Source organism: Protopterus annectens, chromosome 9.part0 (assembly GCF_019279795.1).
Source record: "Protopterus annectens isolate FY-2018-M chromosome 9.part0, PAN1.0, whole genome shotgun sequence".
NCBI lineage: Eukaryota > Metazoa > Chordata > Ceratodontiformes > Protopteridae > Protopterus > Protopterus annectens.
Window position 1 is genome coordinate 1,283,174,098 of NC_056743.1, and position 25,476 is coordinate 1,283,199,573.

Consider the following 25,476-nt stretch of genomic DNA (forward strand, 5'->3'; position numbering starts at 1 on the left):
CACTGCAGGCCCGAGGAGAGGGGGGTGCAGCCGGTACATCACTCCAGGGCCTATGAAGCTCAAGGGGGCCCAATGAAGCCCAAGAAACATCATGAAAACCGAAACATGTCGTCTCGACTCTCAAGAAGTAGACGTCCTTACAAACTAAGACGAAGAATGGCACGAGAACATTCGCATACAAGATTGTGAAGTTTTGAGTGAATGCGAAGCAATAAAAGGTTGTGACAATGATAAAATACTTTTGAAGTTTTGAGTGACATAATAAGGTGCATTCAAGATTCAACGAACAAAAACTTGTGAAAGTGACTGTCAACGAGTGTTCTCACATGTTCATTCCTACTTGCTTCAAACTTATTGCTCAGATTACTCCTGCTTGCTTTCCCGCCAAATCCCGAGAGGAAGAAGAAAATGAGACACGAGCTGATTCATCGTGGACTGCAAAGAAGACTTTACAGGAAAGCGAAGGAAGAAATATTTCCAAGGGTAAAGTTCCCTGTAAATGCTGTAATTGTAGCATAAAGGACCCACTGACATTATGTGCCTTTTTGTCTAAGTTATCGAGAGATTTGAGACTATAAACAGCTTGAAGGTTAGCAGAAATCAATTGCAATATTGTCCTAACTTTTGAACCACTAACAAAATTCTCGATAGCAATACGGCACATTTCTATGTTCTATATTTCATTTCAGGTACCGGCCTTATACATGTCATCTCAAAAATCTGGAGCTGAAAAATGTAAAGAAAAACAAAAATGTAATGACATTAATAAAAAAGGACTGCAAACACTCTTTCAAGTTGGCATTAAATGCAAAAACAAGAGAAACTGACAAAAATGAAACTTTAGATTTAGAACAAGGTGAACTAAATGCAGAACTGAAACAAAGGACAGAATCTCATGAAGCCAGTTTGGATTTTCAAAAAACATCAAATCAATTAAATCCTAATGTGATTCTTGCACAAAATTTGGATGACACAAATGTGGATTTGGAGGATGGAAGATATGAGAGAAAAAGAGATTTGAAGGAACAAGTGAATGTTAGTGATGAAAAGAGAAGTGAGGCAATGAGTACATCAATGTCTACAGAATCTGGCCATGGTGAAAAAAGAGTAATATTGGAACTGACGTTGGACTTCTTGTAACAGAGGTTCCTTCTCAGCTGGATATAGAAAACTGTGTTATGAAAGGTCATATTGGCAATCCTAAAACATTTCCCAAAGATATGAATAACCAAGTTTTTCCAGAAAGCATAGTAACATTTTGAAATTTGAATGGTGAGAAACATGTCCGAGATTGGCTTGTCTGGAGTGATGTTAAACAAGCATTATATTGTTTTCCCTGCCGATTATTTTGGAACAATCTGTGTTGCAACATTAGCTCCGCATCCAAGTCTATGCTTGCATCATCAGAAGGATGGGCAGCTGCTGGAAAGTGGCGAAAATGATGTAGTCGCATCCCAGAACATGAGAAAAGCAATAGTCATGGGCAATGCTATCTGGCTTGGTGAGAATTAGAAAGACGCCTGCCGTCTGATAAGGGCATTGTAAGTCTCTTAGAGGCATCAACTGCAACAGAATCTGTCAAGTGGTACAACATTATGAAACAAATCATTCATGTTATACTATTCCTTGGAGAATGTGGGCTTGCTTTGCATGGTAGTTCACAGCGCATTGGTGACAAGGACAATGGAAGTTTTTGGGGGCTAATAGAATTGTTGTCTCATTGGGATCCAATTCTAAAAGAACATGTGTTGCAAGTTAAAGAGTCACAAGAAAAGGGAGAATGATTTCAAGTGCATCATCTCTCTGCTGATTCTCAAAATGAGTTGATTGCTGAATGTTCTGAACTTGTGAAACAAAACAAGGGAGAACAACTTCAAGTGCATTATATCTCTGTTGATTCTCAAAATGAGTTGATTGCTGAATGTTCTGAACTTGTGAAACAACACATTTTGCAGGATAAAAAGACTGCAAAGTACTTTGCAGTGATAGTTGATAACACACCGGATGCATCTCATACTGAGCAGACAACATTCCTGCTATGTTTTGTAATTCAAAATGAATCCCAGATTTCTTAAATTTATTGACTGCAGTGACAAAACCGGATCTGACATAGCACAGATGACTGTAGATACATTGAATGAACATGATATTCCACTCTCTGATTGCCAAGCACAGGGTTATGACAACGCAGTCAACAAGTTGGCTTTGGAGAATTTTTTTACCGTGGTTTCCTTAATGGGTGGTGAGGGCAGGATGAGGATATCTAGGGTGATTAGGTTATGGTCGGATCGGATCAATGAGGCGTTGACTTCAGGTGTGGAACACCGGTCAGTCATGTTGGTAATGACTAGATCTAGAATATTGTTGCCCCTGGTGGGGGTGTGGATAAGTTGATCCAGGGCATTGGAGTTTATGAATTCCAGAAAGCGTTGAGCGAAGAAGTTGGTACATGAGTAGTTTTCCCAGTTAATGGTGGGGTAGTTGAAATCACCCATTATTAGGGTGGTTGGTTGAACCCTAATATTTTCCAGTATATCAAGAAAAGAGAAGTGGGAATCCTGGGACATGGTGGGGGATCTGTAGCAAGCTACAATTTGGATTGCAGTTTTGCCCAGAGTTAGTTGCACTTGGATAACCTCAGATGCATTATGCTGAGCAACTAGCCTGGAGGTGTGGATATCCTTAATGAATATGGACGCACCTCCACCTTTGGTGTTCCGGTCCAGGTTACATGGCCGAAAAGTGTGGTATGAGTTATAGCCTGGTAGTGCAGGGGTGCTCTCTGGAGCCTTGAACCAGGTCTCAGTCACTACACAGATATCGATGTTCTCCATTTTAAAGAGTGCCTTGAGTGAGTGCATTTTGAGATTTAGACTTCTAGCATTGAGTAACATCACCCTCAGTTTTTGCTTGCCTGTTCATGTTACGGTGGTGAATTTGTCATTTGAACCTTGCCTAAAAAAGGCACTATAGGGGCAGCAGGACACTTAGCCAGTATTCGAAATCCCATGGGTGACAGGTGCAGGCCATGCCTGGCAAAGCATTGTGGTCTGCTGACCATGTCATCCCAGACAGACAGATACTGGATCCCTTTAGAATGACACCAGAAGCTTAGCCAATTGTTTGAAATACATTCCATCAATTTGTATGATGTGAGATTTTGGTTATTCACAAACATTTTTGATGATACCCACTTGGTTTGTCCTTTAGATGTTTGCATTCTCACAACTTCTCTTTCTCTTAATGGTCTGAGAGGTTTGCTGGACTTGGCATAGTACAATTTTTGTGACTGGTGATTTTTCAAAAGTTGAGTCTTGACCATTCTGTTGTTCTTTACACTTAGTTCTAACAATTGTTTACTGATTGGTAAAGTTGTTCTTGTCTGTCTGGACATTAATCTCTGAACAGGTGAACCAAGCAAGTTACCTCGAGGAATGTTTCTGAGATTGAGTAAGTTAAGTAAAACATTGGTACCATTTCTCTTAGATCTCTCCAACAAATGTTTAGCACTTTGAACTGTATGCTCAGTTAATCCAGTGGATTGTGGATACTCAGTACTACTAGTAACATGGACAAAGTCTCAGGTCTCAGCAAATTTCTTGACCTGCTGACTAGCAAACTGTGCACTGTTGTCAGAAATGACTTTGTGCAGACTACCATTGACAGAAAAATGTCTCTTCAATATTGTAATGACAGTGCTGGACGTTATGTTAGGAAGAAGGTCAATTTCAAACCAATTCTAGTAAGAGTTTACTAACACTAAGTAATGCTGACCATTCCATTTGAAAATATCAGTAACAACTGTAATTCAGGAATCTGGTTTAGCCGAAGTGGTTCTTTTCGTTGGTGCAATTTAGTACTGTTGCAAATTGATCATGTTAGTTTCCTTCTCTATATCTTTTACATTGAAGGCCAAAATACTATGCCACTTGCCCTTCTTTTGGTTGAATCAGTACCCGGGTGAGCACAATGCAAAATCTTGATATATTCCTGTTGTAATGCTGTAGGAATTACTACTTTTAAGACCTTTCACGATGATGCCATCATCCACCATGAGCTCATCTCTGTAAGGAAAATACTTCTGTATGTCATATGGTAAACCAGTTTGTCATGCTGGCCATCCTTGACTGATAAAATGTTTTAGCTTCTGGAGAATTGGGTCTGAGGCTATGTAATTTCTGAGTTCATCAAGATGTGATGAGGAAAATGTACTGACTTCTATGTCTTCAAAGTCTGCTTTCTCACTGCATGCTGTTCTGTTGTTTGGGTGCTCTTGACAAAGCATCAGCAAGGTAGAGAAATTTGCCTTTTGTATAGACTATATTGAAATTGTACTTTTGCAATTTTTAACATCATGCATTGCAGGCATGCTGGGGCTGTATGTATTGGCTTTTTTCAGAATTGTGACCAGAGGTTGGTGATCAGTCTCTATTTGAACAGATTTGCCATAAATATAATCATTGAGCTTCAAACATGCACACACTACTGCCAAAAAATATTTTTCAATTTGTGCATACTGTATTTCAGTTTGAGTCAAAGTTCTGAATGCATAGGCTACTTGAAGACATTTTGCATCAAGACCATACCTTGAAGCATTACACAAACGAGTTACAGGTTTGTGAACATCATAATATATCAATGTGGGTGGACTGGCAATTTTCTGTTTCAGAATATCAAATGCTCCAAACAGCAAAAGTACACTGGTGGAAGCAGATGCTCGACACAATTATTTTAGTGTAAACCAAGTTTATTACTCCACTATTCATCCAAAGACTTCATTAGAAACAATGCTCTTTTGTGTTGTTCCAAACAGCACCAGTTTACATTTTTGTGGGTCAGCTCATATAAGGGTGCTGAAAGCTCACTCAGGTATTGGAAAAACTTTCTTAAATAGTTGATCATACCAGGAAAACATTGTAAAGATGTGACATTTTCTAGAACTGGCATTTAAAGAATTGCTGCTTGCTTAGACAGATCTGGTTGTAAGCCAGAAATGCTAAACAAATGACCCACGTAAGTAACTTCTTTCAGTTTGAATTTACATTTCTGAGGATTCAGTTTAAGATTTACTTCAAGAGTTAGGTCTAGAACTTTCTTGATGTTTCTATCATGTTTGACTTTGCTTTTTCCCCCTGCAATAATGTCACCTACTATGATAGCACACAGATAACCTGAAAATATTTGCTCCATCGCACGTTGAAAGACTTTACCGGAATAATTTATCACAAATGGCATTCTCAAGAATCTTTATCTACCAAATGGTGTACTGAAAGTAATTATCAATGAAGATTTGTGATCCAGTGAAATTTGCCAAAAGGAAGTTTTTGCATCTAAGACAGAAAAAAACAGTGGTATTTGGCATTAGAGGGGCTACTTCTTCGGCATTTGGCATTAGGGGGGCTACTTCTTCTACTGTACACATCTGATGATGAGGACATTTAAGTGCTTTGTTTAAGTCTCTCAGATCAATACCTGTTTGAATATTATCTGAGCTTTTCTTATGAGCTACGACCATGGAGGATACGCATTCATTTGGTTCTTTTACTGGACTAATTGCACCTAAAGTCACCATTTTGTCAAGCTCTGATTTTACTTTGCTCTGCATTGCTACTGGAACCTTACTGGTCTGACAGCTGGGCTTACTTAATGGTTTAACTTCATGGAATACGTGACTGGAAGTTTGTCAAGCTTTTCTGTGAAAATATCAGCATATTCAGTAAAAATATTCTGTGTAAAACTATCATGGTTGTTTAGATTTATATTGTGGACCTCTTTATAAATGAAATCATTCCCATTCTCAAATTGTTTTGAGGCCTAACAATGACTGCATGTGTCTTTTGACTAAGTAAAAAAGTCATAGCTATTCCAAGCAAAATGGCATGTGAGAACTACTGTGCCATCAGTTTGAATCTCTTCACCACCATAAGCAACTAGTTTTGCACACTTTGTCGAATCAAGTTTCTCACCAACATTTACTTTAGTGAACAATTGTGGTGATATAACATTGCACTTGGATCCAATGATTACTTTAAGCTCTGCAGATTGCCATTAATCTGAACAGTACAAAATATTTATCTTTGCTGTCAACTGATAATCTACTGTTAACTGTTTCATCAATCACAGAGACACCATCAACATAGAAAGTTTGCTCACAGCTCTCTATATGATCTACTTGCTTCTTTGGATGCTCTCTTTTAATAAAAGTATGTGCCACTTTAGACTTGCAATGCCTTTTGAAATGATTCCACTTTTTACATCTGTGACACTGATGACCAAAAGCTAAGCACTTTTGTCATTCAGGTTTATAACTGCCTCCAGAATTACGACAGTTAACAATGAGGTTGGGTGTTGTGGTCCCATTTGGTTTATATTTCTTTTTCAACTTAGCTTTGTGTTGTACACTATTAACATTTGCACTGGCAGACACTGCATGCATGTTTTTCTCCTTTGTAAGCATACTTGTATGCTTTTCTGTAAGCTCATATATTTGACAAATCTCAATGGCTTTGCTCAACTTTAAATCACTGTCTCGAAGCAAAATCTTTCTCACCGCATCATTATTAACACCACACACAAGCCTGTCTTTCTTATCTCCTCTCTCAAATCACCAAATCTGCACATTTTTGCTTTATTTCTTAAATCGGTAATATATACTGCGGGTCTATATTAAATCAGTGAAACCCCCCTTCAACAAATGGTATTTCATCAGAAATGTTGTTTATTGAATTCCACTCTTGTGGGGGGTTGCACCCCTCGCATCCCCTGCTAATTATATATACCAACTCCAAGATTGCACTACAGTGAGGAACGGACAAATTTTCCAGTCTTCATTGTACCACAATCTCACTATGATCAGTTCGACAAACTGCATGTTAGATGTAAGTGTACTGAAAATGTAATTTGCTGAACTGGACATTCGATGAACTAATGGGGACCCTATGCTATTATAGTTTAACAAGCTTTTGATTTCTTGTGTAAAACATGTGCCTTTCCATTGGAATATTCATTTCAGGGTTACACATTTCTCTAAATTTACGTTTTAAGCACTCAGAGTCTTCCTGCATTTCAGTCTGTAACACAATATGGTGGTTCTCCCCCTCCACTGCATACAAGGCAGGTGCATACATAAATGAACGTTCCCTCTCAATGACTTTCAAGACAGCTAAGTTAAGAAATATGAATGCCCTTGTATGTGTGTCTTTATCAGAAAATGTAGCCTGTATGAAAATGTCATATTCTTGCTCAAACACTCGCCAATTTTCAGCAATACTACTATCAAACTCCAACGATCTAGCTCTATGAAATCTCTCTTCCATAACAGCAAAATTTGTTTTAATATAAGCATAAATTAGGTACTTGTAATTATACTCAAATGTACAACAATCTCTCTGACGAGGCTTCATTTTAACACTGCAAACACTCCGGATACTTCAGATACTTTGAAAAGTTTCAGTTAATGTGAAAAAGTAGTACATTGCAAAAAAATGTGGTCATTTTTGCCTTTGTGTACATTTTAACACCTTGGAAATTATTTTGAACACTTTTGTATTTCTTTCATATACTTTTATCAGTATGTTGCAATTTTGGACATTTTGTTTATCTCTGTAATTATTTTGAATGCTTCGCCAAATAAGTGGCAACTGAAAAATCATTTAACAAGCTTAAGTACCTTTGAATAACCACTGACCTATTTGTGAGTTCACTCCTGTATATTCCTCCACTTCTGTCTTTGTGCCTCATGGTTTGTAAGTTGCTTCACTTCATATCTCATTCTGACACCATGTCACATGTTTTGTATATTCAAATGAAACGGTGAGGCACTGTGATGGGTTGAAGTTGTTTATTATACATAAACACATCAGGAGCTTCAACTGGAACATATATTTAAGCTAAATGACTGACTCATTACTTCAAACACACTTGCATGTGCATCTTCATTCATGTCTGCATTCGCTCTGGCTGACTATACAAAATGGCACTGGTCTTGCACGTACTCAGCAAATTATATGCATGTGTTTTCTAGCTACAGTGGCTGACTAGGTACAATACACACAACGATCTGCGCATATGATAAAACGTAATGCTCCTATCCATACCTTGTACAGATATAAGTTATTTTTATTTATTTATTTATTTAACATATGTTTACTGGGAAAGTCCAACTGGACACAGGTCTTTTTTCAGCAGAGGCACGGGGAGAAAAGCTCCATGAGTAACAGTAAACTTTCATGCACATATTACAATAATCAAAAAAGTATAAAGTAAATAAAATGTAGTATACATAAGAACAAACAAATTTGTTACATCTTGACAACAAAACCTAGAAATTGAACACAGCTAGTACTATTTGTAGGTATGACTTATGTCAAGATATAAGGTTAAGACAAGTCAGTAGGAACAAAGGATTAAATGCTGGGGGAAAAGTTGGATATGTTTTGGGTATACTGTGATATATCAGAGCACTCATGAGGGGTTAGTACAGGAACATAGCTATTTTTGTTTTAAATAAGTTTTAAGTGATTGCTTAAAGTGGTTAGTGGATGAGACTGAGAGAATGGAGTTAGGAAGGGAGTTCCATATACGAGATATGTAGTTGGAAAATAAGATTCCCCTGTAGTGTTGTTGGCCTTGGAGATGGTGAGGAAGTTCTTGTTGTTAGAGCAAAGTGGTCTGCTGGAACTGTAAGGAAGGAAGAGATTTTGTAGTGCAGGGGTTCTAGTTGGTTGTGTTATCATTTTGTGAGTTAGAGAGAGTTGGTTGTAAAGAATAATGTTGGGAAGCTCAAGCCAGTCTAGTATCCTTAAAGCTGCACAGTGATGTGTTCTATATAGGCAGTCAGATGCAAACTTGGCAATTTTATTGTAACATGCTTCTAGCTTAGATAAATCATTTTTCCTTATATTAGTTACAACTGGAGAGGCGTATAATAGAGTGGAGAGCAGATGGGTTTGTGCTAATGTAATTTTGGCCATTGTGGTCAGGATCCTTTTGTGCCTATATAGACTTTTTTATAGTTAGGGAGACATGCAAGTCAAATTTTAGAGTATTGTGTAGGGATACATAAGTGACACTTCTATTCCCGAGATACCTGTATACCATAAGATAGACAGCTAATGAACATTATACTGACTACAAGCTATGGTGGAGTTGCAGCTTTTGATGCTATGAAGTAGGACTACATACCTGTGACATCTACAGTTAAAACTCTCTTGAGGCCTGTGCAGCTCTGCCCCTAAATTCCAGCACTACACTGCAATGTGGAACTCTGTAAACATGGTACTGCCTTTAAGTGAGGCTAGCGACTTCTCTGTCTCTGTAAGAGTTGGGTCAGCTGATGGTTCACCACCAGTTGCCCTCCATTCACGTGCCGCAGCTTCTGCTTGGCGGGTGGTGGTATGGATCATATCAGTTGCCCTGCAATGGACCATGTTGTAGTTGTGGTCTTGAACACTAACTGCATTTACATTGATGACTATTTCAGCCCAAACGTGCTCAAGAAAGAGTTGGTTGGCAGTACAGATAGAAAAGAGCTATTGGCCATAGAGATGGAGGGCTTCTAATACCACCTTATACTCATCACCTCTAAGCATGGGTTTGTGGGTAGATGTGAAAGCACCACCAGATGCAGTACTTTTCTTTGGGTGCTGTATTTTGGCATAGATCTCTTGGTATGGAAAGCACATTCTGATGCAGTCTGATTTAACTTGTATGCAGACAAAAGCACTTCATCTTAGTAGAACATGCTTTTTCTTGGATTATCCTGATATAACTCATCTTGACAGTCTATGTTATACTTTTGCCTGACAGTTAGATATCTGTATCCACAATCTTTAAGGAAATATCAGGCATGTATGTGCACTGAGCACATATTATCAAAGCACAAGCACTTAACTTGCAAGTGAACAACATCTGACCATTACAATAGCACTGCTAAAAAAGCTGTGGTTGATTACAGATGTGCAAGTCACAGACCACTAAAAAAAGTATTGAATATTACATTCAAAATGAGCTCAGGGGGTTGTGCCTGCCATCTACACTAACACTCCTACATGCTACTACATATTACACTTTTGGAGAACACATTTACAATTAATGATAAACTGGCATCTCTTATATGTCTTACATTAAATAGCAGACCAGCAACATTTGTGTAGAGACGTGGATGTATAAAAAAGTAGCATTTACCTTTTATATACAGTTTTCGTCTTTAGAAGGAATGTTTCTTCAAATATATGCTTAGCAGTATTCAGACTCTGGTTCCAGAAGTTCTCTTCCATAAAGCGATGAAGATCTCAGCTCCTCATCACCTCCTCTGGGCTTGATGATAATGGTTATTATGACTCATCCATTATTGTTTCTGAATGGCTCCATTTGCATGACAATCACAACTGATACACATAGTATAAATTTCATGATGCAATGCACACAACTGAGCCTCTGCAGGCAGCATTGCCCATAGTTGGGGGTGGGGTTGTCATTTCATACTTAAACATCTAAAGATGGGGTCACTGTGGAGCATGTATTCTCAACAGCAAACAGAGGGATGAAGACTGGCATGTTAAAAGTGCCAGTGGAGTCATAATAACACAGTATCTAGCTTTTCTTACTGTGCCATCAATCATGCAAATAAGACAACCCTCAACACTTGTCACAGCACGGACACTTGGAAATGCCAGAACTGTTCTGGGCATTAATTATCTGCTATTTTTCCTTTTATCTGTCGAGGCAATATATTATGACTGGAAATGGTGAGGGTGGTGTGAGGAAATTTATCTGGACATCCTCCATAAAGAGTATAATCAGAGGCTCCTGCAGGAGGGCTATACTGGGTCACAGTACAAGGCTGAGGCCTGGAATAGTTTGCACAAGACTATCACTCGCAGTACTAGCATCCCACACATAGGGGAATAACAGAAGCCTGACCTCCTTTGCTGATGGGGCGATGAAATTAAGGTGCAGTCACCATCTCTGTACTGTAAGTATAAACCTTTTGTCTAACTAAATAACCTGCCACTGTGTGGCACAATCCTTTGTTTGTTATTATGCCCATTTTCTGCCTCTAAACCCTGCAAAGACTGAAAGGTATAGACAGATGCACAGGAGTAGCTGGAGTGCTTATGAGGACACCAGGATGAGTATACATGCTGTCATAAAAATGTCTGTTTTTGCCATAGTAACAATAGCAAGTTTTAAAAATAATTATGTATAATGTTTATACCCTAATACCACATCTGTTAGTAATATACATCAAAGGTAGCACTATAACTGTCCAATGTTGGAAGTGCATTTCTACATGCCTTCCCCTGTGTAAGTAGAAGTGGATCCTCATGTTAAGTCTGTGTGCTATGGCATTATGAGGATGCCTGTGGGGTCAGTACCCCCCCACCAAAGTTCTGTTGCCATATAAAATATTCTAAATATTTTTCTTTCCAGTAATGTCATTTGCACTTCTACACTGTCCATAGACGTAAGCTCCATTAGTAGTAGAAGTTTGATGGACATTTCACAGGATACAATAGAAGCATCTGTATCTTGTCTGTCATCTGCTATTGAAATATTATTGTGTGATCAGCATGTTTATTTTTTTATGTAAATTATTTTCCAAAATCAAATTGCATCTCTGACCAAAACCACAAATTTGTGGTCTTGGTAAACAGCCACTGCTATTATTATTTTGTGTGTCAGACTTTATGTGAGGATAGCGTTTTGTTTGCCACTCCCCACGTATTTTATATACACACACATGAGCAAAATGAGAAATTGCAGTTTAAGTACTACTATTAAATGTGCACTCTGCTTAAATGTATCAGTATCAACATAGTTAAGAATGCAGATTTCATTGTGTTTGTATTTTTCCTCTACCACCCTTTTTGTTGCCATCCTTTTTCATACATACATTTATTTGGTTTATTTTTTGTGTTTTTTTCCACTTCTTTTACTATTATATGCAGCATTACAACAACTTGCACCCATCCCACTGGCATGGCTTGTCACACCCCTCCCCCACAGGTGGGAGCAGCAGTGCCACCACCACTACCACTAGCAGAAACATCAGCCTGCCACTGTTGCCTCCCCATCTCCCGCGTTGCCTGCACCAGCTGTTTCACACAGCCCTGCACTAGAGGCTGGTATAGTGGTATCTGCTGATAGCAGTGGAGTGGAAGCGACACCTTTGTCACTTGTCAGGGGCTATTAGAGTTTATGGGGGGATATAACAGACAGGAGGTTGTTTGCCTACACTGGCCACATACACACTATATTCCTTTGACTTGTTGAGTCACATCCCCGCCCAGCTCTAACTCCTTCTTCTGAGCTAGAACCCACAGGTGACAGTACCCAGGGTGACAAACAAGCTAACCCTGGGTGTAAGCTTGCAGGGTTTGCATCTGTAAATACCCTATCCTACCCCCCACAGTGGTGTTCCCCTCCCTTTTGTGTCTGTGCCCACCCCTGTTTTGTTTGCAATCCTCCCCTCACCATTATCTTCCCTCTGTTTGATGTCATCTTCACCACCGTCTTCCCCTTTTCTCATTGTGTTCCCCATCAGCCTGCCAGTCATGTCTGTCTTTGCTGCTACCTAACCTACCTCATCTCACCTACCTCTTACTGTCCCAACTTCTCTAACTTTCCCCTTCTCTGAAAAAGGGCACCTATCCCATAAAAATAAAAAATATATACATATACCTCCCACCAATACCTGTCAACTTTGCAGATATTTGCAGAATGTCTATATGACTGGCTCATATTTTGTATCATGAGCACCATAAACAGTATACTTTTTCCACCAAATCACTGAAAGAATGAAGTAATTAAATGACTACATCTCTGAGTTTTACACCCCATATCCTGCACAGAATGTGCATTACTGACAAACCTGTTATTCTACAACATTTCACATTTCCATCAGCAGTATGTACAATCTGTAACTGATTTTGGCCCTTTCTAACACCAAAATATTTCTGAATTGGTCCCGAATTCTTGAGCTAATAAAGTTGAGAGGTAAGAGCATATCCCACTTCCATCCTCCTCATTTCTTATTTGCTCTCCTTCAGTTCCACCTTCTGCTTGCTTCCACTTTTCATCTCTGTACTTTATTCCCATTTCCAGCCATTAATCTGATCGAAAAAATAGATAAGCACACCACACGTCTGAAAAAGGTCTTCTAAATCACTTTTCTTTTTGTGGTCATACTGTGTGCAACAGATAGTGAAAAGCACTGCCAATGCCCACATACAACCGATGAACCATGTCATTGCTTGCTTTCATGTAATACTGAAGTGCAGCCAACATCATGACCTGTATAAACTCTCATCAGCTGCCATGGGTCATGCTAATGTGCTGAGTGACATTGTGCTGCAGTGGGCAAACAAGACAAACAAGAAATATGTTAAAGCTTATGCTTTCGGTATAAGTGCTTCCATGGCTCAGTGTGCTCATGAAGTGATTTATATACAATCGGTGTAGTGGGTGGAGGGTCCGTATTTATTTTGGAATGTTCATCTCTCAGTCTCTAAATGTACATCATTCCCCTGAAATGTGTTTCCCTGGCACCTTCAATACAACTTCTTAAGGGGCTTGCTTTGTTAATTCACTAGTACAAAGCACTAACAAAGCCATCGGTTCAATTCCCTTAAGGCCTATGTTTGTTCTCAGTCAGCAAAAGTATAACCTTCACCTAAAAAGTGTTTTCCTGTCACTTTCAGAATTACTGGTTCTGTGACTTACCTTGCTAAGAAACTAAACGTGTGTATATCTCTTTTTAAAGCAGTTAATGGGTCAACCCTCTACAATGTTAAATACTTTCCTTTATTCATATTATAGTACAGACACACTGATCAAACTATCATGCCAGAACTAGTGCAGGTGAGTACATCATCTTACTTTACTTTACTCCACACAATTCCACATTCAGGTATTGTCATCAACTTCTGTGTTATGTTTTGCAGCCCTGCTTTTGGACAGCAGCTCCATGTGCAATCCTATATCCAATTCTATGGTTTCTGTTGTTCTAGTAAAACTCTATATACTCCACCCATGCTTGACATTTTCCCTTGCAAAGAACATTTCTCTGTATATATGTTACTCTAAGTTACTGCACTACATCAGCAATGTAGTTGTGAGTGATGTCTGTGTAAGGGAGTTGCCGTGACTACTATAGATGCGAGTGCACATGCAATGTTTACCACAGCTGCTCGTGCTTTAATCAGGCTGCAATGCAGATTAACATGATCTGGCTGCAGGTGTTTATTGCGATCATGATTAGCCTGGTCTCATGCTTCGGTAATAAGCAATACGGCCCATCGAGCATGCAATGTATACACTGCTGGTTGGCTTGGCCATGATTGCAAACATGGCATCTTTGAATCCCTAAGACAAAATAGTTCCATATAGATATATATTTTTGATATTCCCTCCTGTTCCCAGGATCATCATATTACATAATTATCTTTCTCCACAAAAACATGTGTAATTACATTACATTACATTAGCAACATTCAACCTACACAGGAAGGATGCTACATGCTCACCAAATGGTTTATAAAAATGAGTACATACCTAGATTATATATTCTCTGTTCTGAAGGAGGGATGGGCCTCCTTGAAATTGATTACATGTATAGATCTGCAATCGTGAGACTGCACACATATCTGCTGACCTCACAAGACCCAAATGCAGTGAAATTTTTTAAACATGAGGAAAATAAATCTAACATGACTTCTTTGCTTAGTCGAGCAGAACTATATCAGTGTCAAGCAGGAATGGTTAAGGAGAGGCGAATTCAAACCAAGAAAGTTAATACTGGTGGCCCAAAATAGTGGGCTACGTACACGTTGGTTTACAAAGTCCATTGAACATGTGGGAGAAATAGACAAACGTAGGTTTTGTAAAACAGAACTGGAAACAGTTGCACACTTCCTTGCTAGTTGTGACATACTAATGGCAGAAGGACTGTATACTGAAAGGCATAATAATGTGGCAAAACTGTTGCACTGGGGATTGTACAAACATTATACTACTGAAGTGGCTGAAAAACACTGGAAACATTAGCCACAAAGCATTATAGCAAATGATGGTCTACTTCACATGGGATCACCCATTACCAACAGTTCAAAATATAGATGCTAGAAAACCAGATATAGTGGTCCATGAAAAGAAGACAAAAGTAGCATTGATCACTGAAATCGCCACACCCATTGACTACAGTGTCTTGCATACAGAGAGACACAGTCATAAAATCTCAGGATTTGCAGGCAAAAATTAGAGCAATGTGGAAGAAAGATACCCAGATAGTTCCAACAGTAGTAGGAGCAACAGGCCTTATAATTAAAAAGATTTTGCAATCATATTTACATGTAACCAATGCATGTAACCTCATACGAATTTCAGAAAGCGTCATTACTGGGTACATTGCAGGTGCTGCAAAGAGCACTTCTGGCTGACATCAAAGACGTGAAACAATACCAATTTCATGAAGTTTAATTTCATGAACTTTTAATCGTACTTTGACTTAGGAATGGGGTCCAGTCCAGTCATGGAATTAGAAACCCAAAAGACTTGGAGCAATTGAAAAAAGGAAGAATGCTAAGAGTAAACATCTATTAACTGTGGGTCTATTAATGTCTATTCCATTTTATAGTTCTGCAGGGCTGCTTTTCCTCTTTGAAGTACATTTTAATTGCATTTTATGACAAATGGCTTTCCTGTCTCCATATCCTTGTGTGACATACTTATATGCAAGGAATTAAGCCTTTTCTGTGAAATTACAAGACATTGCCTTTTATTTCATCGAAATGACTCTACCAAATATCAGTCCATCGACACCAATACAACAAAACCCAAATCAGTGAACATCAAAAGTTTTCCGAGGGCAAGGAACAACTTATCCCCTAGCACACTGGAACACACACTGCATTAAATCAAACCCACCCTCACACCCCCATCTACATATACCAACCTTGCAATCACACTGCAGTTGGGAAAAAGGCACAGTTGTGGTGTTGGCCGAGTGCTCCCTTACCCTGGGAAAACGTTTGTGGTTCACAGAAGTGAATTTCGTTGTATAGGTGTTGATGGATTGGTATTTGCTGAAGATAAATTTTGATGAAGTAGCATAGACCCATGAATACTAAGTTAATTATCCCATAGGACTATTTTGTAAGGCTAACCAACAGCCAAAGGTCAGAATTAAACTCTCTAACTTGCGTCTATAAGGTGACGAGCTTAACCACCATGCCAAACCTCACTTACCCTTGCAACAATACTTTAACCAGGTAGGCTTACTGGGCATGCAGTCCCTTTTCAGGGTTTACGCAACAGCAATGGCTGGTTAAGTGACTTGTTCAAGGTCACACATTATGCAAATGAGGGCATCAAACCCTGTACCAGAGGAACTACAGCTCAAACTACAGCTCACAGCCTTAACCCTTAGCAACTACTACCATAAAACATTTAAGTTTCAAGCATTTCTCTTCATGTCATCTGCTTTTACACTCAAAGAGAGAAAGGATGTATGGTTGCACACATACTGCAGATTAAAACAGTGTCCAGATGTAGTTGGCTAAGGTGCCACCACTTTGCAGAAAGAAAGAAAAATGTACACCATACTTTAAATCATCTTTAGCCTAGCATGCTCCTAGTATCACAATTTGTTTCTTTTTAATTGCTACTTTACATTTCCATTGGAATTTCCAGTTTGGAGAGACTTTTGTGGTAGGTCAAAAGGTCAAGTTATTACATACTTACTTTTAGTATGACTCTGTAGTGCTCCTATACTGTTGGACAGTGAAAACAAGCAGAGATAAAAAGAAATGGCTACTATGGTTACCAATTGTACCTGATTTCTCAAGACAGTTCTGATGTGGACTCCTGCGTCCTTAAAAAAAAAATTAAAAAATGAACTTTCCTCAAATGTTCCAGGAAATATTATTTTATATATTGAACATGTTCATGTGATTTTAAATTACAAACCATTAACATTTCACAGCAGTGAGATATTACTTTAGTAATAAAGTGAAATACTGTTTTGCAACGGTTGATGGGTATGCACCTAGTATTGCAAAATGTTATTTTTCAGTCAAGAAATATTCTATTTTGGGCATCTGACAAGATAACTGTTACTACATAATTCTCAACTGTTATTGATTTAGGGTTACCACCTGTCCCACTTTGTGAGGGACAGTCCCATTTTGGGCAGTTGTGTCCTGCAAAAAAATTGAAAAAATGGCAAATGTCCTGACATTTAAGGACAAAAAAAATTCCTATATTTTCTTTAATAGTTGCATAAAACAGTTATTTTGTATCTGAAACTCCTAAATATTATAATAAACAGAATAAGCAACTCAAATGCTACAAGAAAAAGCTTTTATTCTGGCAAAAAAGTGAGCGAATTTCTGACTTTTGCACTGGCCGTGGGTATGTTTTGCCCTGAAAAATCTTTTAGTTATGTACTTACCATAACTTTAGATGTTTGGGATCCATCTCGCCTACATTCTGTACTGATGGGCTCGGAGCCGATCCTCGGCTCCGACTCGGCACGCTATACTATAGAGCGAAGCCTCTTATTGGCTGAGCTATTTTCTATCCCAGGATGCACCACCACTAATCCCCCAGATCTTGTTTGTCCGCATTCATGCACACACACATAACTTGTTTATATAACATTGCCAGATGTTTCAAGATGAAACAATAGAATTCGGACCTTCCGATCTCTTCTGATCTCCAAGGCAGGGGGAAGGAGGGTGGGTTATTAGGAATGTAGGCGAGATGGATCCCAAACATCTAAAGTTATGGTAAGTACATAACTAAAAGATGTTATGTGATCCTATCTCGCCTACATTCTGTACTGATGGGACAGCGTCCCTAGCACCTAAATCCTGGGTGGCTCACTGGAAAACACTCCTGAGCACTGTGGAACCAAATGAAGCTCGCCCCCGAGATGCCACATCCAATTTGTAGTGGGAAATGAAAGTGCGCGGGGAAGACCATGTAGCCGCAGCACAAATGTCACTAATGGCAAGCTTAGAATGGAATGCTATTGAAGTAGCCATAGCTCTTGTAGAGTGAGCTTTGACAGAGGTGGTAAGCTCTTTGTTAGAATAAGAATAAGCTTGAGTAATACAGTCCCTGATCCATCTGGCAATAGTGACCTTTGTGACGGCTTTCCCCAATTTATTATCCGAAAAGGACACAAACAATTGATCTGTTTTCCTTGTTTGTTGGGTCCTGTCTAAATAAAAACGCAATTGCCTGTGAACATCCAATGTATGGAAGATGTATTCCGCTTTGTTTGAGTACTTTGGAAAGAAAACTGGAAGTTCTAATGACTGTTGCAGTCAAAAACTGGAACAAACTTTAGGGACAAAGGATGGATTAGGCCTGAGGGATACTCTATCTTTGTGAAAAACCAGGTACGGTGGTTTTACAGATAGAGCTTGAAGCTCTGAAACCCTTCTGGCAGAAGTAATCGTGACCAGAAAGGCAGTTTTCCAAGATAGAAATTTCAAATCACATGTTGCCGCCGGTTCGAAGGGGGAGGAGGTTAAGGCACGTAATACCACACTGAGATCCCACGGAGGAGCAGGATGAGAAATCGGAGGTCGTAAAAGTGCAGCACCTTTCATGAAGGTTTTACACAATCTGTTGCTCATTAAAGGTGGGTTTATAGATTCATGAAAATTGGAAATAGCTGCCAATTGGACCTTGATGGTAGAGACTGAAGAACCTTGATTGAATAGGGAAGTTAGAAATTTCAGGACTTCCAATACAGGAATAGTGATGGGATCCAGACCCCGGAGTTGAGCCCAAATAGCAAATCTCTTCCATTTGCTAGTATACAATTTCTTAGTGGCAGACTTGTGGGCTGATGATAAGATATGTAAGACTTCCGGGTCTAAGGTATGATTCCTGACTATAGTCGGAAGAGGAGGAGCCAAGCTGTTAACTTCAAAGTGTGAAGGGACTGGTGGAGTTGTCCCGACTGATGAATTAATAGGTCTGGGATCTGATCCAGGAACCATGGACCGTCCAGTGCATATTTCCGAAGATAGGGGAACCATACCTGATGAGGCCAGTAAGGGGCAACTAAGATCATTTTGCTCCCCAAGTGAGACGCCTTTTGGATCACTCTGGAAGGAGGGGAACTGGGGGGAAGGCGTATAGCAAGCCGGTGGGCCAAGGATGGGCTAATGCGTCTATAGGACTCTCCCCCGGAGCTGGAGTGAGGGAGAAGAACTTTCTGCACTTCGCGTTCAGCAGGGTTGCGAAGAGGTCGCAACAAGGAGTTCCCCATCTGCTGAAGATCTGAGTTGTCACTGCATCGTTCAGAGACCACTCGTGAGGAGAGAGGATAGTTCTGCTCAGTCTGTCGGCTATCACGTTGGATTTTCCAGGGATATGAGTTGCTATCAGAAAACGTCTGGTCGCCACTGCCCATTCCCAAACTCTCATGGCCTCTCTGCAAAGAGGGTAGGATCTGGTCCCTCCCTGCTTGTTCAGATACCAGACCACTGACATGTTGTCGGAGTGAACGGCAATTACACCCTGAGGGAGGTAATCGTGGAGGGCTTGTAGAGACAGAAGCACCACCCTCATTTCCAAAATGTTGATATGAAGAGACTCTCTTCTGAATGCCATTTGCCTTGGACTGACCTGCCCAGGGAATGCCCCCCCCACCCCATCTGGGAGGCGTCCGTAGTCAAAGTGGCCATAGGAGGAGGTGGAACAAAGGGTCATCCCTGATCCAGATTAGAGGGCAACAGCCACCAGCGAAGGTCCCGTTTGCAGGTTTCCGTGATCCGTACGAGGTGACTGAGAGGGAGATCCTGAAAGGACTACTGTGTCGAAAGAAGCCATTGGAGAACTCTCATATGCAATCTTGCTAGGGGGACTAGAAGAACAGTGGCCGACATAGATCCCAATAGCTGCAGGACCATCCTGGCTGGAGCTTTGGATCTGAGAAGCAAGGCTCGGACTTGAGCCTGTATAGTTTGTATCCTTTCTGTAGGAAGATAGACCCGCATTCGGTTTGAGTCTATCTCTACTCCGATGAATCTTATGCGCTGAGATGGCAGCAACACAGACTTTGGCCAATTGAAGGTGATTCCAAGGGAAGTACCTAGTGATATTGTGGCTTGTAGGTTCTGCAATAGTAGACGCCTGGAGGTGGCAGTTAGGAGCCAGTCGTCCAAATACGGAAACACCTGGAATCCTAGACTTCACAGGTGAGCAGTCACGACCGCCAAACATTTGGTGAACACCCTGGGGGCTGTGGTGAGACCAAAGGGCAGCACGCGGAACTGAAAATGACTGTCTCCCAGGCTGAAGCGCAAATGTCTCCTGGACGCCTGATCTACCAAGATGTGGTAATAGGCGTCCTTGAGATCTATGGAGCACATCCAAACACCTTTCTCCAGCAATAGGAGAATGGATTGTAAGGTGACCATTCGGAACTTGGACTTTTTGACTGAACGATTTAGAATGCTGAGATCCAAAATGGGCCTCGAGTCCCCGGTCTTTTTTGGCACCAAAAAAAATCTTGAGTAAGTCCCTAATCCGATCTGGTCTGCGGGGACTGGTTGGATGACTCCTTTTTGAAGCAGCTTTGAGACTTCTAAGGCTGCAATTTCCCATTGACTGGGTGGCGGGTCCGGGATTTTCTTGGACGGAGGTGGGGAGTGAGAAAAGGGGATGGCGTAACCTCCAGCGATAATTCGAAGCACCCATCGGTCCTGAGTGATACCTTCCCAGGCTTTTAGGTGCCTCGAAAAATGACCCCCGACTGGCTCCGGAGCTGCACAGTCGGGCAATCCTTCAGTGATTGTGGAAGGCTGAAGAGCCACGAAAGGACTCGCGGTCTCCAGTGTTGCGGGGGCCTCTGCCGCCTCTGGGACGGTGTCTTCCAGAAAAATTTCCCCCTCCTCTGCCTCTAGAAGGGGGATCGTCCTGCTGCGAGGGATAAGACTTCTGGGATCTACGGAACCACATTTTCCCTCCTCTTTTAGCCTTGGGATAAGGCCAAAAGGGAGTGGAAAATTGTGCCCCTACGGCAGTCAAAGTCTTACCTTCTTGCTCGCAGTGGGTCAATGTGTCCTTTACCTTGGGTCCAAACAAAGAGGACCCATCAAAGGGAGCGTCGGCAAAGGAAGACTTAAAGGCTTCCGCAAAATGACACAGGTGGAGCCAGGCTTGCCTCCGTAGAGCAATACCCATACCCGCCACTCTAATCGCCCCCTCGGCCGCATATGAAATGAGCCTCATGGATGAGTTTGATATCGATGACAGCGTAGCCAACTGAGAGCCAACCGTCTAGGCTAGCTGCTCAGGTAGGTTACCCAAGAGGGTATCTGAAAGCTTCTTGATCAGATCCCTCTGAAATCTGGTGAAGTGCGTTAAATAGTTCAGGGACCTTAAGGTAAAGGCCGCTGAACTGAGGGTGCGCTTCCCGTACCGATCCATGCTCCTAGACTCCTTATTAGGAGGATGGACGGACGTCGAAGCCTCTGCTACATCTTGTTGGGTAGCAGATGCCACCACCAAGGCATCTACAGCCACACCTTTGGTCAAAAACTCCTTCTCTGGGGGTGCTGATAGGAACTTATTTGGGCGAGCAGGCACCGGTTCCACAGAGTCTGGATGTTCCCACGCCTTTCGACAGATCAAATCTAGGAGCTTGTCGAAGGGCGGAGACACCCAGGAGGTGGAGGGCTGAGCCCCGAAGGCCTTAAGGAACACCGACTCATCAGCAGAAGGGGGTTTGTAATGCCAGCCGCCTCGTTGTTTGAGGGCTTCCAAGATGTCTGCAAAGGAGACATCATCTGAGGACGACTTAGGGGACCCCTACGCATCATCAAGATCAGTGTCTGACATGAGAGACTCATCTGGGGAGTCAACGTGCTTCCTCTTGCACGCTCTTTACCTTGGGGGTTCCTCTGAAGAAGCTTCAGAGGGACCTCCAGGAGGGGGGGAACCCCCAGTGGGGGTGACCTCAGGCCCCGGGGCTCCGCTGTCTAAGGACAGGGGGACTACCAAAGACCCAGTCTCCGTATGTAGGGAAGGTGCTGGTGAGACCATGGAGGTAGCCAAAGAAGATTTGGCCAACGCACTCCTCATGGCCCTGAAAGCCGGACCACCAGAATCCTGGGAAGGTCCAACCCCCGTGGCCACAACAGTAGACGGTACCACCGCAGCCAACGCACCGAGAGGAAGGCTCAGAACTGAAAACATCGGTCCCGAAGCGTCCCCCCCGGGGCCGACAGAGGAGTCCGTGTACCGAACTCCAACTCGAGAGCCGGGGTTGGAGTAAGGGTCGGGGCCGACCCGAAAACCTCCATCGGCCCCACCAGCACCGGCTTTAACGGTGCCAAGGCTGTTGGAGGAGGAACCAGAACTACAGGGTGGGCCATCGGCTCCGAAGCCGAATGGGCTGGAGCCGAAACTAATTTCTGGAATACAGGAGACTGAAACAGTCTTGGGAGCACCCTGTCGATGTCCGAATCCGACATCTTGGAAGATCGGGAGGAAACCGATCGGGTCCGAACCGACTTCTCCATCGGCTCCAAAGGACTGGGGGACCGGCTCCGAACAGACTCAACCAGTATCGGTGCCGAGGGAGATTCCAAAACAATTTCCCTCGGTGCCGAGGAGGGATTCGGCGCCGAAGGGGAAGAGTCTGAGCCGGCAACCCTCATCGGCTCCAAAATCAGTGGAGCCGATGAAGGTGACCCGCCTCTCGAAGCCCCAGTCATCGGCTCCGAAACCAGAGGAGTCGAGACTGGAGGCATCGAGGCAGACCGTTCCGCCCTCGGCTCCGAAGTCCATGGAGCCGATGGAGAAGCCTGCCTAGATTTCTTAGTAGTTGGTTCCGACGGGCTGGTCGGAGCCGACGCTTTCTTTTTCTTAGTTGGAGAGGAAGAGGAAAATAAGGCCTCCTTGAAGGAGGGTTTGATCAGCCCTTTCAAGAACAATTTATTCTTCCTCTCTTGGAGGACCCTAGAGGAAAAGGCGTGACACACGCTGCAAGACTCCTGTAGGTGCTTGGCGCCTAAACAGTATACGCACAAGGAGTGATCATCAGTTATGGACATTTTATAATTGCACCTCGTGCACTTCTTGAATCCTGAGGGTCTATGTTCTTTGGACATACTGCCTGTAAAACACTCACTATAACAGTGGAAAAAAACACTATCTATGTCAAAAAACAAAGATTTTAACAACAATAAATCCTTTTTTTTTTTTTTTTTAAAGAAAACCAAAGATAACAAGTACAACAAACACCAAAAGGAGGGCCAAGAACCCTCTAACTTAAACAGGTACTTGACCTCCCTAAAAAATAAGAAAACTCGCTAAGGAATAGGGGAAGGCCCCTCTAACTTAAACGGAAACCTTTCCCTAATCAATCACACAAATTCTCCACAAAATATTATCAAAAACACACAGAAACACAACGCTAGCTGTTAAAACAGCTTTTGGGTAAAAAATAAAGAATTTCTTGACAGAAAAACTTTAAGAAAACAGCACTTAGCTCAGCCAAGTTTGAGACCACGTCCTAGCTTGCAAGTGGCAAACGAGATCTGGGGGATTAGTGGTGGTGCATACTGGGATAGAAAATAGCTCAGCCAATAAGAGTCTTCGCTCTATAGCATAGCGTGCTGAGTCGGAGCCGAGGATTGGCTCAGAGCCCATCAGTACAGAATGTAGGCGAGATAGGATCACATAACATCTGATGTTTCTACAAAAAATGCCCCACTTTGGGCATTTGAAAAGGTGGCAACCCTATAATTGATTATCTAGAAAATTCCTGATTACGGCATATATATTTGCCCTGTTGTTTGCAAAAATTCAGATTTTCTGGTAATTACAGTAAGCCAATAATGCTAGTTATTAGAAAATGTGTCTTGATACAAAATCTGTTTATTCTATTAACTAAGAAGAGAGTTGCTGAAAATGATGCGTACATTTATTAACAGATGGGGGAGGGGCAACATTTTGAAAGCGTAAATGCCAGCCAGGTGCGTTGGGGGGCAATAAAATTAGTTTACGAGTAAGTACAAAATGAGATTTTCTGACTTCACCCCTGGTTTATCCAGAATTATTGAGCAAAGAATTTGAGATCGTCCACTAGTATCTACACAACTGCAGATGGTAAAGAATAATTAGTAAATAAATAAGGCACTTCGCATTATCGAAAGTTTATTTCGTTTTCCTAGCAAATACGGTTACTACCTGTCTCTCCTTGGGCAGTTTTGTCCTGGGGGGGGAAAAAAAAATTCTAAAGACATGCTTCTGGAGCGTTTCTCCCCGGGCCTCCGCTGAAAACAGGATCTGTGGAACCTAGTTGGACTTTCCCGGTCAACAAATGTTAAATATATAAAATAAATAAATAAAAATGGTAAATGTCCTGAGATTTAGAAGAAAAAATATTTTATAATTTTTCGTTAATAGTTGCCTAAAACAGTTATTTTGTATATGAAATAAGTGTTACATGAACTAGCATAAATAACTCAAATGCTGCAAGAATAAATATTTAGCGAAAAAATGAAGCTCTCTCTTTTGCACTGGTCGTGGGTATGTTTTATCCCTACAAATTTTACGTTTCTCCAAAAAAATGTCCTACTTTGGACATTTGAAAAAAGTGGAAACCCTAGCAAAGAGTAAACGCAACAAAAGTAGCAGTTCTTTCGCCGATCACCCGCTTTAATTCTAAACGAGGACAGGTCGCGCGGGATGGGATAATTGGGTGACCCTAGCCCAGCAATCAGTGGGTGCAAGGCACAAGTTTGCTCTTGAATAGGGCTGCAGCTGGTGCTAATATCGAAGTGCTTTAGTGAAATTACGTCTATCGCCTAAAGACCGCTGGCCTTCATTTCCACTCATCCACGTTTATTTATTTAGGTGCATCCATACCTCTCAATTGTCAAGATTTTTGCCTCATATTTTATGGTCTGTTCCTCATAACCTCTACAGTTTTCTGGCAAATCATGGAGGATTGATGCCACTAAACAATACTAAATAACAGCAGACATTTGAATTTCAGACTTCATATCCTCAAAAAATATATAATAACGCAAAATATGTTACTTCAACAACTTTCTAATTTTATAGGAGCAATATTTAAAAATCTGTCCCTATTTTTGGGGCCTTTGTAACCCATTGTTTCTGTCCTTGTCCAGATTTCTTGCGCTGACAGATTGAAAAGCATGAGTGCAACCCACGTGCACTAGGGATAAAGGGAACAATAATACATAATTTCCAAATCCTTTTATTTCAGAGTTGAGGGCACGTGGATGCTTAACGTGAATTAAAATGTTAAAAATTACACGGAAAGATCTCAACTGAAGGTGGAGTGCAGTTATTAAGATAATAATTACAAAATATATAAATTGGTTAATTGTATATAATGCATTGTGGCCGCGGTGGTGCAGCGGTTAGCGATGTTGCCTCACAGCAAGAGGTTCTCAAGTGAATTTAGACATGCAGGTA

At 41.3% G+C, this 25,476-nt stretch overlaps 2 protein-coding genes across 3 annotated transcripts in view; both read right to left on the reverse strand.

Moving 5' to 3' along the window:
• POLD2 (DNA polymerase delta 2, accessory subunit) overlaps positions 1–25,476 on the reverse strand; it is an 818,333-nt gene that overhangs the window by 484,053 nt on the left and 308,804 nt on the right. The window lies entirely within an intron of this gene.
• LOC122812006 (alpha-1,4-N-acetylglucosaminyltransferase-like) overlaps positions 1–25,476 on the reverse strand; it is a 194,880-nt gene that overhangs the window by 168,567 nt on the left and 837 nt on the right. The gene's annotated exons all lie outside the window — the stretch shown is intronic.